The sequence below is a fragment of the Sminthopsis crassicaudata genome, chromosome 1, assembly GCF_048593235.1.
Source record: "Sminthopsis crassicaudata isolate SCR6 chromosome 1, ASM4859323v1, whole genome shotgun sequence".
NCBI lineage: Eukaryota > Metazoa > Chordata > Mammalia > Dasyuromorphia > Dasyuridae > Sminthopsis > Sminthopsis crassicaudata.
The window spans coordinates 479,406,736-479,425,447 of NC_133617.1; the positions used below are offsets into that span (position 1 = coordinate 479,406,736).

Consider the following 18,712-nt stretch of genomic DNA (forward strand, 5'->3'; position numbering starts at 1 on the left):
TGAAGGGAAAACCCTTTTCTCTGGATAAGTCTAATTGTACAAGAATCAGACTAAAGATCTGTTCTCAGCTACAGTCAGGGATATAACCATTAGCAGCCAGGTGGTACAGACTTGAAACCAAGAAAACGAGAGTCCCAAGCTGTGTGGTCAAGTTACTTAACTACTTTCAGCCTCTGTTTCCTCATCTATAAAATGGGGATAATAAAAGCACCTACTTCACAGAATTGCTGAGAAGATTCAATGAGATTATACAGTTATCTCTTTCAAAACTCAAATTTCCCCATCAAAATTTCAATGTATTGCAAGTTGGCATGAAAAGTTAAATGGGAGTTTTGGGGAAATTTTGCAAAAGATGCAGACAATACGCAAAGGCCAGCAGTCAATATACACACAAAAATTTAGAAATTCACAAATGTATAAAATATTTGTATAGTATTGATAAAATTAGCACATTTTAATTTTAATAGCATGATAATTCAGATTTCTACTATGTTATCAAGGAAGGGCCAAAAAATTTTACGTGAATTTTCCAGATCTCTGGGGTGCCTTGCTCCTCGCCCCCTCGGAGTGGGATAATTGTATTCGTAAAGTTCCCTGTAAACCTTAACGTACTGTATAAGTTCTTAGTATCATTAGTAGCAGTGGCATTTCCATTTAATTGACACTGAACAATCTGGACTTGTAGAAAAATACATCTACATATGGATGACATTTAATAGTCATTCAAGAAATATTTATTAAGTACTACTGCGCTAGACACTGGGAGTGATAAGAATTAAGGTGATTGCTATTCAACTTTGTGATCCCATCTAATTTTCCCCCCATTATTTTTGCCATTTCCTTTTCCAGTCCATTTTACAGATAAGGAAACTGAGGCAAACAATGTTAAGTGACTTGCCTAGGGTCACACAGCTATTAAGTGTCAGAAGTTAGATTTGAACTCAAGAAGATGAGTCTTTATGACTTTAGGGCTGACACTCTGGGCACTATTTCAAAGCAAAGAGCTCTTTGCTATCCAAGAGAGGAAGGCCATTTTGTCTACAAGGAAGGTTTCATAAGGGGGATAACAAGGGCACTGTGTGCACACAAAATGAGGGCTTGAAAGTCTGGAGCACAGAGTAATAATAGTGCTTTGAGGTTTACCAAGTGCTTTACAAGTCTCATCTCATGGAAGGGATCACTGGGATCCATGGCTAGAAGAATAAGGATTCCATGCAGTAGAATGGAAGCGAGCATGAGTTTCTGGGGGTGCCACTTGGTAGAGTTTTTCAGTGCAAAATCAACTTGTTCCCCAACCCAACTCTCCAATAGATGGCCCATCTTTCTGTGCTTTTTAAAAATTTTTTTAAATAGACTTAATATTTTTCCTACTACTTAAGTATTCTGGCTGTTTAAAAACATTTAAAAATACCCTAGGGTCCTAGTCCACTTAAAAGCCTGCAGAATATCATTTTTATTTGCTTTCTAATTAAACTAAGTTTTAGTTGGAATGTACCAAAGTGGATCACAGAGGGGCAAAGGAATTAGGTCTGTTTCCCTGAATGATGCTTAAGTGTTATTTTCTTTTAATGTCTTTAAAGGGGATCAGGGAGATGAGATATGCATAGCAGAGGGCATAAGGGGAAAAATCTCTTACTAGACAAGTTTGTGTTCCAAAGAGTTCCCCCCAAAAAGGAACTATTAATTATTCATCAGATTAGATTATAAACATCATTCACAGGAATTAAAGACCTAATTCTTAGAATAGAATGAATGAATGAAAAAGTATATTTAATCAATTGTACATTAACAATGCAATACACACAAACAAAATAGGAAAGAAGATGTCAATGGACTGAATGTACATTTTTTTAAATTAAAAAGCCAATAAATAAAGAAAAAAGGAAATATTAAAGATTTGAAGAAAAACTGAAATTAAAAATTTTTGAAATATAAATAAAACTTAAAGTTGATTCTTTAAAAGGATAATAATATTTATAAACTTTTAGCCAATTTTGTTAAAAATGATGAAAAATAAAATCAACAAAATAACAAATAAAATAAAATCACAATAAAATCAGAAGAAATAAAAAAAGAGAACTTAAACTTAGTATGCTCAGTTACATGCTAGCAAAATTGAAAATAAAATTAATAAGGGAATATCTCTAGAAATATAAAATACTAAAACTGACAGAAGATCATATACAGATCTCAATTAATTCAACAGCAGAAAAGAAAATTGAACTAGCTGTAAAGGAACTTTCAAGGAAAACACTACAGGTCTTGATAAATCCACAGGAAAATTCTAGCAAACTTTTTAAGAAAAATTAAAACCAATGCTACAAATCATTCTCAAAAACTGATGTTACCAGATTACTTTTATGACACAAATATAGTCTTAATATCTAAATTAGGGAGAGATAAAGCATAGAAGGGGAACTATAAACCATAATCATTTATGAATATCAATTAAAATTTTTTCAATAAAATCCTGTCAAATAGACTGTAGCAATTTATTCAAGAAATCATCCATCATGCCCAAGTTAGATTTATACCATTGATGCAAAGATGGTTCACTATTTGGAAAATCAACATAATTAATCATATATATTTTTTAAAAATCCAAAATTTCATAATTACCTTAATAGATGCAGAAAAAGCTTTTGACAAAATACAACTTTTATTAACACTTAATCATTCTATAAAGTATAGGAATAGAAGAATCTTTTTTTTTTAATCTTTAAAAGTATCTGCTCAAACCAAAAGCAAGCATCATATGCAATAGGGATACTCTAGAATCTTTCCCAATAGAGAAGTAAGGCAAGGATATCTACTCTTCATACTATTATTCAATATATCTGGAAATTCTAGAAATTGTAATAAGAGAAATCAAAAGGCAAAATAACAAAGAATAGATAGCATAAGACAAAAGAAAGTAAAACTATAAAGATAAATAAAGGGAAGATACAACCATCATTATTTGCTTTTGATATGATGGCTTATTTAGGAAATCCTAGGGAATCAGAAATATTAATTGATATAATAGCCTCAGAAAAGTTGCAAGTTATAGAATAAGCTATCAAAAATCAGTAATATTTCTATACAGTAATGGCAAAATCTAAGAGATGATAATAACATTCCAAATAACTATAAAATATGAAACTAAAATATATAAAATATAAAAAATATAAAATATATCTGGGAATCAGTTTCCTAAAGCACTCAAAATAATTGTATAGATTCAGTTATAAAATGTTCCTTAAAGAAACAAAGAACAACTTAAGTAGCTGGAAAAATAATCAATGTTTGTGGGCAGTCCACATCAATATAATAAAAATGGCAATATTACCAAAGTTAATTTACAATACTATACCAATGAAATTATCAGAGGGATTATTGGCCAATTTTTTCTGTCTCATTCAACTCTTTGTGACCCCCTTTGGGATTTTCTTGGCAAAGATACTAGGAAAATTTTCCATTTTATTCTCCAACTCATTCTACAGATGAAGAAAATGAGACAAACAGGATCAACTGACTTGCTTAGGGTCACACAAGGGTTTAGTATTTGAAGTAATATTTGAACTCAGGTCTTCCTGATTTCATATTTGGCACTCCATTTACTACTCTCCATAGCTGCTCCATCAAAGGAATACTTTAAAGATAAAATAAAATTCATTTGGAAAAAAACATTTACTGAGGTGTTAAGTACTGGGGATGCAAATGGAAAACCAAATCAGTCCCTGCTCACAAAAAACTTACATTATTTTAGGGGCAGGTAATACTTATTGGGGAGTAGTAACCAGAGAGGGCTAATTTGTCCAGTAAACACACTGGACACTAAGTCTGAAGCAACAGGGAAACTGAAACAACTTTGCTAAGAGCAGTGATAAACTTGATTTAATCATGGTTCTCAAACTGAGAAGGTATGAGAAGTATACCAGGCAGCTGGTGAAATGGTCTGGAGGAGAAATGGTCCTATATATGGTGGGTGTCTCAAACAACTATTAATTGGGAAGATGGCTCCGGTTCCTGGAATAAAAGGATTAAGTCACCCCATATTTGATTTCTGGGTCATAGTTGCTGTTCTCAGATGAGAGGAATTTTAGGGCAAAGACAGTCAAGTCACTTTTCTAAGGTCACATTGCTGAGGTAGTAGAGTTGGACACTGGTACCATGTTACTCTTCTCTTCCCTACTCTTAGCTTGCTTTCCAGAGTTCTGGAACATCATTGTTGAGCCATTATAGTGTTCACCACCTTTCCCTTCTTGAATCATTTCCTACGGAGTATGAGAATCAGCCTCCTTTATTTTAAAAAAGACAAAAAAATTATATGTGGGATCCATTGCCTGCAAATACCACAGCAAGACAAAACAAAAAGACTTGGAGCCACAATAGGATTACCTACTAATAAGTCATGTACAGAAAAATAACATCTAAGCAAATAAGCTATCAGTAAGATAGCATAGATAACATAAAAAGGTAAATATTGCACTATGAGCTTCCTTTCCCTTTATAATAAAGATCAGCTTTGGTTTTCTAGGACACCTATGCCTAATGTGGACTTGGTCTAGTCCACAGACATCATATATTGACCTGCTAGCCGTGTGTCTCTGGGCAACATTTTCAAGTGAAACCCAAACCAGATTAAAATGCCATCAAGAAGGGTAGCTAAGTGGAAGAGCATAGGTCCTGGAGTCAGGAGGACCTGAGTTCAAATCCAGCCTCAGGCACTTGACCCTTACTATGTGACCCTGGGAATGTCATTTAACCCCAATCATCTTGCCCTCCCCCCAAAGGAATGTCATGGGGAAAAATGTGTCAAAATAAATGAAAATGCAATAAAACATAGATAACATTCCATTTGGGGGAGCAGTAATGTAGTATAGTGGGTAGAGCATAGAGTCTGGAGTTCAAATCAAATCAGACACTAGCTGTGTGACCCTAGACAATTCAATTAACCCTGCTTGCCTCAGTTTCCTCATCTGTAAAATGAGCCGGAAAAGGAAATAACAAGTCATTCCAGTATTTTTCCTAAGGAAACACTAAATAGGGTCACGAAGAGTCAGACTGTACTGAAACTACTGAACAACAATAACACTACATTTTAAAACTAAGTTAATATGTGGCCTGAGGGGTATGGAATAGTAGATGCATTTCTATTTTTGAGTTTGATACTGCATCTCTAAGCTATTAGTGTCCATTTGTGTGGGTAACCTGCAGGAAATTAAAGCCTGAGCTTTGCAGGGATCTGGAACAGAGAGGTTGAGAGGGAAAGCTTGAAAATAAGGACTCTTCTTAAAATCTATCTCTAAGCCCCATTGGCTTTATTTGTGCATGGGTGCACGGCTGCCATGATTGGCAGGGTTGGGGCTCATGATATCTAGATGCATCCAGAGACAGAGCCCAAAATAATAAAAGCTGCTTTTTGAAAAGATGTTTTATTAGTGTACTTTATTTTCTTTACATCATTATCACTTTGCAACCTTTCCTTGTAATAAATCAAGCAAAGCAAACAAATTAACCATTATCTGAAAATGCATGTTTCATTATGTACCTGTAGTCCATTACCTCTCAAGTAAAAGGTGGAAAATATGTATCACCATCAGCTCTCTGAACTTACTGTGTTGTTCATTTCGTTCAATCCTGTCTAATCTTTGAGATCCCATTTGAAGTTTTCTTGGCAAAGACACTGGAGTGATTTGTCATTTCATTCTCCAGCTTATTTTATGTATGAGGAAGCAGCTATACAGGATTATGTGACTTGCTCAGGGTCACACAGCTAGTAAATGTCTGAAACTAGACTTAAACTTATGAAGATGAATTATCCTGGTGCTCTATTCACCCTGATTCCTAGATGCCTTTTTATTTTTATGGTCATTATATAATGTTTTAAATTATTCCTGTTTATTTAGTTCCATATCCATTCATATGGATGAGAAACTTGACAAGTTTCTCTTTATTCTTCATATTCATCACTGTGATATTTCATTACATTCTTATACTACAATTTGTTTAGTCATTCTTCTAGTCATGGTATCCATTTTGCTTAGAAAGTTTTTTCAAGAAAAGGTACAGAAAGTCTCTCTGAGAAATAAATGAAAGTTAAGATGTCTCTACTTTCCTGTAACATACACTGAGTTTAGACTTCTTAAAGCCTGGTGAAAAGGACCTTAGACCTAGATTTGAAGACCAGTTCAAGTTGAAACTGTAACACTTATGTGTCACTGTGTGTTGCTATATTTAAATTTTTTTGAGCTTTAAAACTTTTTTTTTTGTAAATTGGAAATAATAACAACATTCATACTATTGATTTCTTAGAGTTATTGTGAGAAGAGCATTTTGCAAGTGCTTAAAAATGTGCCCAAGAACTATAAAACTGTGAGTTCTCATTACCATCTTCTCTCTTCCCTTCCTTCTCTCCTCTCTGTTCTCTCAATTGATTTTACTGTTACCTCCGAGAAAGCTGCTTAAAGAGAATGTCCTCTCTGCCTCACATTTGTTTCCTGGTTTAAATGAACACAAGGCTTAAATGAAACACCAAATATATGCAGCCTGGAAGGTGAAAGGATGTTAAGGGGCAAGGGTTGGCATGGGGGTATGGAATCCAAGAATTTGTATCCTGGTCATATGGGAGGACTTATGAACTGATCTATACAAAGGAATTTCAAATATTTTTTTCCTTAAAAATAAAATTTTATTCATATTTTTAGTTCTTACATGACAGTTATAACCACCTCACCCCCTCCTAAATCCCAGACAGGATCATTCTACATGAGAAAGAAAAATAATTAATTAAAACATCTGAAACAGAAATCTTTTCTGGAACTTCATGTAATATTCTGATCTGGTAGTCTTGCATCTCTCTGCTTTGAAGAAGAAGATGTATTTCTTTATTTCTTAAGTATTTTCTTGTTTCTCCAGGACTCAAATTCTCCTCAATGATCTTTTAATTTACATTGTTGTAGTTGTATATTATATTCTCTTGGTTCTGCTGTTTTCTTTCATATCAGTTCATACAAATCTTCCCAAGTTTCTTCATATGTCATTTTTTGTTGCATAATTTTATTTTATAACAGTCATAGACTATACTTTTTTCAGCCATATCGCAATCAATAGACATTTGCTTTGAGTGCTGTTATGAATATTTTAGTATAGAGTAGACGTTTGTTTTTTTTAACTTCCTTAGCGTATATGCCCAGAATGGTTATTGCTAAATCCAAATCACTTTTCTTACATAATTCATATGTAAAACCTAAAATAGTTGGACCATTTCACAGCTCTATACAAACATTAGTGTGCTAGTCTACCCATAGCCCTTCCAACATTGACCAAATATCTGTCAATTTGCATGGAATTAAGTAAAACCTCCTCATGAATGCTTTACTTTGCAGTTCACTTACTCTAAGAGATAAGGAGCATATTTTATGTGGTCACTTATAATTTGCAAATCTGTGAAATCCATTTGTTTCAGAGATATTTTAGCACCAAGTTGGAGCTATTTTCTTTTCTTCACATCTGGCTGCCTCCCTGAGTCATTGCCCAAGAGCAAGCATTGTGGAATCCCTAAAGCACAGGGTTTGGGGCAATGGCCCAACTATGTCAATTCTTTGGGATAGCTGGATTTTTGACAGCCTATTAGATTCCTTCTTTGGAAACCAAACGCCAGAGCAAGACTTGTCACCAATTTATGCCAGGTCTACATATCAGAATCAGTCACAACAGATTCATGAGACAGAATTCAAGAAGAAAAGAGGAGCAGCCCTGGATCAGGAAGTAGGAAGAAATAAATGCTGTATCCCACCAAACTGAAGCATATAGAGGTCAAGGCACTTATTTATAATCGGAGAACTAGTAATTATCAGAGACTGTATTTTAACTTAGAAAATCATCTGTAAAATAAGGGAATTGGATTAAATAATTTCTAAGTCCCTTCCCAATATTAACATACTAAGAGTCTATGTTTATCTCTGTGTACTTGGATAGTGCCACAATTGCTCTTATCTGTGCTTTAGGTTGTTAAATTCCTTGAAGTGAAAGCCTATTTTTCTTTTGTCCTTTGGGTTTAGAAGCTGGTGTTACAATGTTTTAAAATACCTGGGAAAATTATACCTGTAGTAGATATTCAATAATAATTTATTAATGATGATAAAGATAAAAGATCTGATGAATTTCTAAATTCCAGGTCTTTGTTTCTCAGTTTTCTTATGGAAAAGTCTTTAGAGATCAATTGTCTAATCTCCATTCTTTCTCCTTGTAGTGATGTCAATAAGGGAAGTATTCTTTTCATACCAACTTTCTTCTCCCTGCTTATTAATTTCAATCTGCCCCAAGTTCCTCATTCAGATTTTGAAGGTGAAATGTTAATTGGACTCAAGGGATTGTCAGTTATTCTAGTTCTTTCAATGAGCTAAAGTAAGCCTAGAAATATTTTCAAGCCAGAAGCTATAAAGCCATGCCATATGAGAATTAGTAGAAGGAACTGGGAGTAGCAAGGAGGAGATAAAACTTGGGGGAAAATAAAAATAGCTGTCTTCAAGTGCTTGAAGAGATATCATGGAGAAGACAAGTTAGATTTAGTTTTCTTGATCCAGGAGGGCAGAATTAAGAGTAAAATCTTCAGAGAGGCAAATCTCAGCTCCACAAAGGGAACTATTTCTTGGTGATGAGAGCTCTCTATCACTGTTTGAAGGCTGGATGATCATTTGTAACTAATGCTAGAGGAAGAGGTCCTGCATAAAGGATGAAATCCATACAGGATGGATTAGGTCTCTTGAGGTCCCTTCCAATTCAATTAAAGTTTCCATTACACCCAAGGCACTATTCTAGACTTTAGAGATGGAAGGATAAAATGAGAAATAATCCTTGCCTTCAAAGAACTTACATTAAACTAGATAGGTGGGTAAGTGGAGACATAGGTACAAAAATAAACTATCATAATATAATCTAAAGGGAATAGTGCTAATAACTGAAGTTGGGGTGGGATGAAGGATCAGGGAAGGCTTCCCATAGAAAAGTGGTGCTTTAGTTGAGCATTAAAGGAAGCTAAGACTTCTAAGAGATGGAAGAGAAAAGGAAGTGCATTCCAGGTATGTGCGATATTCTCTGCAAAGGCACAAATAATGGAATGTGAATGCCAAGTTTGGGGAATAGCAAGCAGGTCAATTTGGCTGGAATGTAAAGTGCTTGAAGGGAAATAATGTGAATTTGCTACAGACCAGTGACTCAGAGATAGGTCAAGGCAAGAGCACAGAACCATGGATTTAAAGCTGAAGGGGTCCTTAGAGGTCATCTATTCTAATTGCTGTTCAGTCATTTCAGTTTTCTTGGCAAAGATACTGGAGTGCTTTGCCATTTCCTTCTCCAGTGGATCCATTTTGTTAGGCCTTCAGAGGTTAAGTGACATGCTGAGGGTCGCACAGCTAAGACGCTTTTTGAACTCAGATCTTCCCAACTTCTGGTCCAGTGCTCTATCCACTGAACCACTAGCCACCTCCCTCTATTCTAAACACTGCCCCCCTTTTACAGATGAAGAAATTAAAGTCAAATAAATTAAGTGGTTTGCTCAAAGTTGCACAAATGTAAAGTATCAAAGCTGGAATTTGAATCCAGATCTTCTAACTTCATATACAACAATCTTTCTACTGAAGTGGAAAAGAACATTTCAGACAGGACCTCTCTAGGGCTCTGTATGGGTAGCAATTCTGTGTTTTTGTTCCTAATTGTGTTCAACTTGGATTTCCCTCTCTGTTGTTTAAATGTTATCATCCATGTCCCAAATAAATGAGGAAAGGAGGATACTTTTTTCTTCCTGAATTTGCACCATAAGTTTTCTGGGGGAGACTGTGTCCCAGAGATCAACTAAGTCTGGTGTCAATGGGAGAATGAGAACTGATGTAGCCCTTTGTGGTAGGGAGCCTGGGGCTTCATAGGAAGGATGTGATTGTGCACACCCCAAGAATGCTGCTTTCCACTGTTTCTTAAATCCACTCCCCCAGAAAGAGCCTGGGCTCTATGGAATAAAGTTGCCTTATTCTTTGCAGAGTGAGCCTGAAGTGAAGCCCTGGATGTTGCCCTGGTTAATGGGTAGGCCTTTTTGGGGGCAAGTCCATATTCCTGAAGTTCTCTGATCCCTCCATAAAACTAGGCTTTCTGCTCATCTTTCCTGGAGAAATGAAGGGAAATGGGGAAGTGGAACTGAGGGAATAAGTTGGGTTTCTTTCCGTTTTTTTTTTTTTTCTTATAAAAATGTAAACTACAGTGACCCAGCTGATGTTTGTTCTCTCTAGAGCATAACTGTCCCTTTCTGTTTCCTTCATTTGGTTCTAAGAATGTGTGTGTGTGTGTGTGTGTGTGTGTGTGTGTGTGTGTGTACACAAAAAAGATATAGACAAAAATAAAGATAGAATGTTAAGAGATTTATTCAATGTACCCAAGTGGGATTCTAGTGACATGAAATAAAAGTGCAGAGTCAAAGAGTTAGAAGTTTGGCTCATGGACCAGAAATAATAAACTTAGTATAATCAATTTTTCCTCTTTTCTTTTCTTTTGTGCCCAGAATTAGTTGGTTATGAGGCAATGTTATATAATGGAAAGAGTATTGACTGGATTAAGATTCAGAAACTTGAGTTCTAGTCCTGCTGCTTCTAATTACTGACTCTGTGACTTTAAACAAAATCCCTTCCTTTCCTTGAGCCTCAGTTTTCCTCAACTCAATTCCTCAACTCCTCAAACAAAAGGAGTTTGTGTAGAAAAGAAACTCAGTATCTTCAGAAAGTCATTCCCACCACAACTGATTTTCCAATTCTATGACTATGGTTTTGGCCTCCTGTATTTACTCCATCAGGCACTTCCAGTGTCCAGGCAAATTCATTCATTTCAGTCATGTCCAATTCTTTGTGGTCCCATTTGGGGTTTTCTTGGCAAAGATACTGCAGTGGTTTGCCATTTCCTTCTCCAGCTCATTTTACATATGAGGAAACGGAGGTAAACAATGTGCCCAAGATCACACAGCTAGTAAGTGGCCAGATTTGAATTCAGGAAAATGACACTAGGATTGGCGCTCTGTACACTCTCCACTGTATATTTAAAACAGGAAGAAACCTTAAAAGCCATTTAGTTTGATGCTCCTTTGGGCATCAAATTTAGTAGCTTGCTCAGGGTTACACATTTATTAGATTTGATTGTGAGATCTTTGAGGGCAGGAATTATCTTTTGCCTCTTTTTATATCCCCAGCACTTAGCACAGATCCTATATATAGAAGACACTTAATAAATGCTTATTGACACACTACTGAGTATATGAGATGGGATTTGAACCCAGATCCTCTGAATACAAAACCAGTGCTCTTTTTCCTATGTTATATTGCTTTTGTGCAAGCTAAGCTTTAGTGCCTTCTGCCTCTTCTCCAAATGTAACTGCCTACTAATTTTATAGATGCATTTATTTGTAGATATTGTTTCCCCAGAGAGAATGTAAGCTCTAGGAGGACAGGGATGGTTGCCTTTTTTGTCTTTGCATTCCCAAGGGCTTATAACAGAGCTTGGTACATTGTAGGTTCACATATTTCCTGATTGGTTGATTGACATATAATCCAAACCAAATCACTTAACCTCAATGAGCTTGTTTTCTTTCTTTTTTTTTTTTTTTTGCTGAGGCAATTGGGGTTAAGTGACTTGCCCAGAGTCACACAGCTAGGAAGTGTTAAGTGTCTGAGAACAGATTTGAACTCAGGTCCTCCTGACTTCAGAGCTGGTGCTCTATCCACTGTACCACCTAGTTGCCCTAGAGCTTGCTTTCTTAATCTGTAAAATGGAAATAATACTACAATACTTATCTCACAGGGTGGTAAGAAAAACCACTTTGGAATCCATAGCTTGCTATCTACAAGTGAGCTGGTATTCCAGTGTTGCTGGCAAAACACAGCCAGTGCCTTTAGTCTGTGTAAAAAGAAGGCTCCACAGTTGGGTCTAGGGCTGCAGAAGAGAGGGGTGTGTGAAGGTATATGTGGGGCGTGGGTGTTTGTGTATATGCCTGTGTCTGTGACAGAGCCTGAGTTTGGGTGCCTGTGTGCCTGCGTAGGAGTTCTCAGTGGATAAGTGTGTGCATATCTGTGAGAGAAAAAGAGAGAGAGAGAGAGAGAGAGAGAGAGAGAGAGAGAGAGAGAGAGAGAGAGAGAGAGAGAGAGAGACAGTGACAGAGACAGACAGACAGAGGGAGGGAGAGAGGGAGGGAAACAGCACAGGGAGGGAGAGGGAGCTATCAAGAGTATGCTTTGTTTTACTTAGCTAAGAGAGATGATTATAACCAACCACTCATTCTCACCAGAGCTGCTTAAAGCATCCTTTCTCAGTACTCTGGATATAGAGAAGCCTGCTTTTTGGTGTCATGCTTAATGCTGGAGTGGGAAATAAGGTTCAGATATCCACCAGGGAAAAAAAAAGCATATGGCCTCTGGAATATGAATTTTCCCCATTGATAAAGGACTTATAGAAGCAACCTGCAGTAGATTTTCCCTCCTTTCAAAGCACAGCAGTCAGTAGTAGACTGGCTCAGGGTTCCTGTTCAGCTTATGATATTGAATAAGAAACAGTGCCGATATCTAAAGTATTATATACCCTACACTTCCTGCAGGTACAGTATAGTGCAAACTGTCCTGGGAAATCCCAGACCCTTGCTATTCCTTACTGCAGTGTCTGTCCTAGTCCTGTAGGACACTTGGGTCCCTTAAAGGACAAATGTCATTTCTACCTGCTTCTCCCCTTCCTTCAGGCAGTCAGTGAGGCTTCCTGAGTTGAGTCCCATTCAAAAAAAAGAGCTTATAGCTAAGCTAAGCAATTCTTAGACTGCAGAAAGCTTCCTTGTCTTGCCCTTGCCCCCCAAAACTGGAAAACTAAATAAATATCCTTTGCCTTCATAGGCCCACCTGACTACTGGAGATTAGAGATGGAAAAGAAGAAATGTTCTTTTCTGCCAAGTGTTCTGGGTCTCCCTTTTCTCTAGACGGTCTTGATATGAATCTTTTGCTGTTTGCCCATGAAAGGGGGGCTGTCTTTTCATAGAGCATCTAAGATTTCATCTAATTGAAGTAATGAATTCTCCTAATATTGACTATGCTCTTTACATATCTGGTCCTCTGTTTCCCCATGAGCCCATTGGTTTCTAGAGAAGGAAGAACTCTCCCCACTCTTGCTCAGGTCCTCTTCCTCCACCCATACAACCCCAATCCTGAATTTTTCCTTTCTTCTCTACTGGAAGGACATGTTGGTTTGGCTTCAGATTCTGAGTTTAATGAATGGGATATGGGAACAGAGATAGAGGGAAAAGGAGAGGAAAGGAAGAGGCAGAGGAGAAAGGAAAGAGAGGGGAAATCAGGGGCTGGGCCAAGGGACAGTGCCCAGAGGAGCTGCAGACTAGGAGGGAGTTTATAGGCTGCGGATGGGGGCTGATTTTATAGGACTGGCTTAATGGGCCAAGAATGTCTTGGCTTGTTCCTTCTAACTGGAAGTGCTAGCTCTGTTTCTCACCTTCCCCTGATTTTAGACCCCCGAAAAATTATCTTCTAAGGGTAAGGAGAGCCCTTTCCACCCTTTCCACCCAGCTCCGCAGTCCCCACCTGATCGGGGATCGCTGCTTCCAACTCCCGCGCAGAGCGCTGCTCCAGGACCCGCCGGTTCCGTCCTCAGCGGTGCACAGCTCAAAGGAAAGCCCGGTTTGGGCTGGGGAAGTTTGCGCGGCCTAGATTTCCCTTGCAGAACCTGGGAATAAGGGGACCCGGGAGAGCCCAGAAGAAAAATGAAAAAAAAGAAAGAGAAGAAAGGGACGGCGGCGCCAGTCTTTCCCCTGAGCTAGGGGACCTCGGCCGGCGTGTGGAAAAACTGCAGAACCGAGCTCGGGCAGGGTGGGGTGCTCTTGAGCCTGGATTGGATTAAAAAAAAAAAAAAGTAAGGGAGAGGGGGAAGGGGAAAGGAGGAAGGGGAAATGTCTTTGCCCGGGGTTTGAGGCCTGGATCACTACGTCGGGGGAGGTAACTGAAGGTTTCAGAATAAAGTCCTTCTGGTTCGTGGTTTATGTCTCAATGGGCCCCGGGCCTTGGGACAGCCACTCAAGCCTGGGCGTGAGGAGTGCGAGGGCATTTTAGAAGGGATCCTCTTGCAGGATTTTCCTCAGAATTTGCCCAGATGCCACACAAAATCCCCCCCTGCCGCTAGCATGGGGGCAAAGATACTAGGAGTGTTCTGCCAGCTCCCCTCCTCGCTTTTTATCTCGATCTCGGCTGCGACGTGTTCTATATAGAGAGGGTATCCTATTAGACGTGAGCTGCTGACAGTGAAGTGAATCAAAAACATTCTCCCTGAAGAGTACCTGAGGAAATTTCATCCTAGACCACTAAGAAATCTCATAAGCCTTCGAACAAAGCCTTCTCGGAGGGGTGAACCCAGTCTACAGACACACATACCTGCCTTATGCATATGCGGACATATATGTTATAAAGAATTTACTTCGAGCCAACTTTTATGGTGTCTCCTCTGGGTAAGGGATGTCTGTGTATGTGTCCTCGAGTGCGCGTATACTCGGTCTTGCTTTTGTGTCACACAAACCCTATACGTGCAAATGGGATTCTACTTTGCCCCAGTCCCCCTCCTCCTCTCAACAATTCCCGAAGTTCCCTCGTATATCCAAAGTAACTGAATCTGGGGCGTGCCCCCAACTAAAAACGAGTCCTGTGTCCCCCTCTTCGTTCACCCTCCTGCCAGCGGTTTGGGAGAAGAGAGGGGTCCAGGGACAGAGAGGTGTCTGAGAGGAAGAGACACTCGGGGAAGGGGAGGGGGGAGGAGCTCTCTACTTCCCAGCCCACCCTATACCTTCCTCCCTTCCCCCCCGCCACTTCACCATCTTCCTTTTTCCAACTTCATCTCCCAACCCCACCCTTCAAAAAATACCCTAAACCTAAGTCCAGTGGGACGCACTCAAGTCCACTCAAGGTTTGGGAAGCTACACTCCCCCCCATCTCCTTCCACGTCCCCTTCCCCCTCCTTCCACGTCCCCCTCCCTCTCCTTCCTCCTCCCCCCTCCCAGCACGGGCTCCTACATTAAACCTTTGATCACGCACAGAAAGAATGTGCTACTATCCCCGCGCTGCCGCCGCCGCTGCCGCCGCCGCTGCCGCCGCGCCGGAGCCCGAGCCTGAGCCGGAACCCGCGGGCCCCTCTGGAACGCCGGCGCCGCCTCTTGGAACGCTCGCGCCCGGGGCGGCTCCACGGCTGCCGGACTGGGCTCTCGGCGCACCGGGAGCCGCCTCGTTTGCCTTGGTGGCCGCCACCTCCCCGCGGCTTCCCGGGTCTCTCCTTGGCTCTTGACGCAGTCTGGAGCTGCAGCTGGGTTTCCTCTCTTCTCTCCTCTCCCAGTCTCAGGCCAAGCCCAGCCCGGCCCCGGGAGGGGAGGGGGGGGAGGGAGATTTGTCTTGGAGGAACCTGCCACCGGAGCTTGGGGAGGAGGAAGAGGAGGAGGAAGGAGGGGAAGCCGTAGCAGCCACCACAGCCGCCGCCACCTGCCACCTCTGCCCGCTGCCTCTGCTGGGGATCTCAGCGCGCGCTCTCCGGGAGCTGTACCCCACCCCCTCCCATAGCCCGCCCCAGGACACCCCGGGTTCAGGTAGGCGAGAGGGACTGGGACGAGATGGGAGGGGGGAGTGTTTTAGGGTGAAGAGGTCCCTTCACTTGCTGCAATGAGGCAGACCGGCAGGACCCCACCTCAGAGGAAAGCATCGCTTTGATATAGGAATCGTAAAGGGAGAGCTAGAAAGAAAGAAGGGACGCCTCTTCGCTACCGTCACCGCCCCCCAATCGCTCAGGACCCTGACTCTTCGTCCCCTAAAGCTTTAGCTTCCGCTCAGCCTTCTTTCTCTCACGTAGCTGCAGCTCTGTCCCTTCACTGTGCCCGCTTCCCTTCTCGGTCTCCCTCTCCGGCTCTGGGGCTCCCTCCCTTTGGGGGGGTGTGAGTACCCGAAGTTGACGGCTGATGAACTCGAATCAGATCGATTTTCCCCACCAGCGCCCCGAGACCTCTCCCCTGAGTCCGTGGTAGCCCCAGACCCTTCGAGGAACCCTCGGGAGCAGCAGATTCCCAAACTTTCAGGGTCCTATGGATCCCCGGGCTCGGGGAACTGGGGCGGGGGGTGGTGGTAGTGGTGATAGGAGGAGGCGGTACCGGTCTGGAGGGTCTCGGATCTCCTGTTCCCTGTTTCTTCTGTGGAGAATCCGAACCAATCCGGGCTACCTATCTCCTCCCCACTCTCCCACCTCCTCACCCTCCCCTCGTGCTCACACACACACACACACACACACACACACACACACACACACACACACACACACACACACACTCATACATATCCTTACCAACTCTCTCCCTCCCTCCTCCCCCCCGCCCCCCGTTTAGAGAAGCAAAGATGCTTTGGGATCCAACTACAGGGAAGGATGTGGGGGAGGGATGGAAAGAAGGGGATTGAAGGGAAGTAGTGCGCCCCCATCCCCATGCATAGATTGAGGGGCGCCTCCTGCGGGATGCAGAAGCTAGTTGCTCTTGGGGGCTTTGAGTCCCAGTATAGGGCATCGTTGGCCCCAAAGGCTGCATCGCCGAAGTGTGAAAAACCAGCACTAGGCTATTAATAGGAGCCTGTGACCTGACTGGCTCCTTCAGACTGCTTGGGGAAGCCGAGCCGGGCTCTGGTGGCCACAAGCTCCTTCAATGTTCACCTCTTTCTCTCCTCTCACCCTCTCCCAAATTCCTCTAGCTCTACCCCATCATTTCTTCCTTCTAACCTTCTCTATTCCCCCGCCCTGCACTAGTCCCCACTCTTTCACTCTCTTCACCCTTCCCCCATCTTCTTACCTCTTGCTATCCCCCCCTTTCAACTCACTGTCGTTCTCCCAACCCCCAAACTTTTCCTAGCCCTGAAGTGGATCAAATAGCGCTTCATTACTCGCCCAGGGATCTGCCGCTATGAAGGGGTCCCAATACCTTCAGGGCCTAACTCAACTCTATTCCCCTGTCCAGGGTACCCTACGCAGGTCTTTGGTTTACTGGGACTCAGGGATGTGAAGGATTAGGTGAAAGAGAGGGGTGGCCGGTTGGGAGCTGCCGCCACTTCTCTGCTCCGCTACAGCTGTTTGCCCGACCAGCGGGGACGGAAGTTTCTCGCGGACCAATTACTGCCTCCCCTTCCCGTCCCTGGTTCCCTCCACCCACCCATTCTCACCTCTTGTTCCGCTGGGCTTCTGCTACCCTAAGGGTTTGAGGGGCAGATTAGAAGAGAAACTGTTGGGGATTTAGGAGACCTGGGGGCGGGGGCGGAGGGGGGAATAAAAAAAATCGCGAGTGTTGAAGAGGGAGCGAAGAGGTTGAGAGGAAGTAAGGGTATAGGAAAAGCTCTTAGGAAGGGGGGTTGTCAGGAAAGCTTTTGGGAATAGAGGGGAGAAGAACCCAGTAGCCTCTGCAGTAGACCTAAGGCCTTGGGTCTCCCTCCGGAGGATGGTGCTATCATTGCTCCTCAGGGGATTTATTCCAGTTTTCTCAGCTTTTAAAAATAAATCCCCCGTGTATTGTTGGTGGTTCACTTGTCTGAGCTGCAATCGGCCTTTCCTCCCAAGCTACCTCTTCCCTAGAGAGCTTTGTCCCCTCTCCTTTACACAAAAGACTGGCATGGTCCTATCCCCCTGTTGTGGGACGATATTTTTAAAAATTATCTTCTCTAACCGCCCCCCCCTTATGTGTGCGAAATTTCTGGGGGCCTAAAGGAGTGTGTGGGTTGCTGGTGCCCCCACCTTCTGCCCTCCCCAAGCATCCCAACACCATCCTAGTCATCGGAGTTGAGGAGGGACAAATTTTTTCTCCCTAAGTTTATCTTAGTGATTAGTAGCAGGAAGGAGGGGGACGGAAGTGTGTGTATGGGGGTGTATATAGTTGCTTTAATGTGCCTGACAGATGTGGCTATAGCGCCACCTTCTCTGTAACAGAATTAATGATCAGCATGGAGGATGCCAATTAGGAGAACCATTGGTAGGCTGGAGCATGAGGGAGGAGAAGAAAAGGGGGTAGGAGAGGCAACTGAAGAATTAACATTTTTTAGAAGGTCAGATTGTAATTTTTGGGGTAAGGAAGGGCACTTGGGTTGGAGAGTACTGTCCAGCTGAAGCAGATGGAGATATTACAAAGATAGAACTGAATCAAATCTCTTTCCTCATATGTAGCCTAGTTTGGAGTAGGATCTCTTCCCTGTAAGGCTCCCCCTCCCCAATAATGTTAACTCCAAATAATTAGTTGATTTACTTTGATATCAGCTAGTATTCTTTCTCTTTCTCCAGGTACTCTCTCTATAGGCCCAGAGAAGTCTGGTTATTTTCCCCAGTGACTTTTGGAACTTCTTTCTTTCTTAAACTAGTGGTCTTTCCCTGGGCAGAGATAAACTTAAGAAGCTCTTAACCCTGCTCCTAGGTAGGAGGGTAGAGTGAAAATGAGGCTTTTTTTCCCCCAAGACTCCTAGAGAGAGCTTTTCCTTTCACCTTAGCCCAATACCTAGAGCCTTGGCCTGGATGTTCTGGCTTACTCTCCTGAAGGCTCTGTCCATTGAAGAGGGAATATAAATCAAAGACTGAGATGGGGCTCAGTAATTAAAAAGGGCCTTTCCAGGCACCTAAAGATGAAGATCCAGAGAAATACTAAAATTTAGATGTC

General features: G+C 41.8%; 1 long non-coding RNA gene across 1 annotated transcript in view; it reads right to left on the reverse strand.

Annotated features, from left to right (window-relative positions):
- LOC141550463 (uncharacterized) overlaps positions 1–14,013 on the reverse strand; it is a 74,546-nt gene extending 60,533 nt beyond the window's left edge. The window contains exon 1 of the long non-coding RNA XR_012484607.1: positions 13,593–14,013. This is a non-coding gene — a long non-coding RNA (uncharacterized LOC141550463). The remainder of the gene's footprint in view (positions 1–13,592) is intronic.
- Between the last annotated feature and the right edge of the window lie 4,699 nt (positions 14,014–18,712).